The following is a 464-nucleotide window of genomic DNA, read 5'->3' on the forward strand; positions in this document are numbered from 1 at the left end:
CCTGCTCGAAAACCTCCTACTTTTTTTTTTTTTTTTTTTACACAAGTTTCAGCCGTAAGGGTGTTTCAGTTTTGGCCGAAAAAGTTTTGTTCTTTGGAGTGGCACCAGTTCTTGCTATTTAAACTGAGAGGAGGGTTACCGGTAAGTTTGTGTTTTAACCAGAGCAAACATTCATCAAACATCGCTTTTTTCTGTGGGTTTAGAGTTAAGTTAAAYCTGCTGTATGTAAATATATTTACACTTGCTGCTGAAGTAAGTTAAACTTTACGTCATAACTATTAAATTTATTCTCTTTTCCTGAGTTTGTCGTCCTCGTTAGTTTAGCAACATTTCTGTCACTATGGAAACAGCGTGAACGCGCAAAGCGTCCTCTCATCTCTCTCTGTTTACAGTTTTTTTTCTTATTAATAATTAGTGCTTGGATATGTGCAAGTATGTGTGTGTGTGTGTGTGTGTGTGTGTGT

At 36.7% G+C, this 464-nt stretch overlaps 1 protein-coding gene across 1 annotated transcript in view; it reads left to right on the top strand.

Moving 5' to 3' along the window:
• armc2 (armadillo repeat containing 2) overlaps positions 1–464 on the top strand; it is a gene marked incomplete at its 3' end in the record, with an annotated part of 16,049 nt that continues 15,585 nt past the window's right edge. The window contains 1 exon segment of the mRNA XM_014010015.1: positions 1–141.

The sequence above is a fragment of the Austrofundulus limnaeus genome, unplaced genomic scaffold, assembly GCF_001266775.1.
Source record: "Austrofundulus limnaeus strain Quisiro unplaced genomic scaffold, Austrofundulus_limnaeus-1.0 Scaffold64, whole genome shotgun sequence".
NCBI classification, from domain to species: Eukaryota; Metazoa; Chordata; class Actinopteri; order Cyprinodontiformes; family Rivulidae; genus Austrofundulus; species Austrofundulus limnaeus.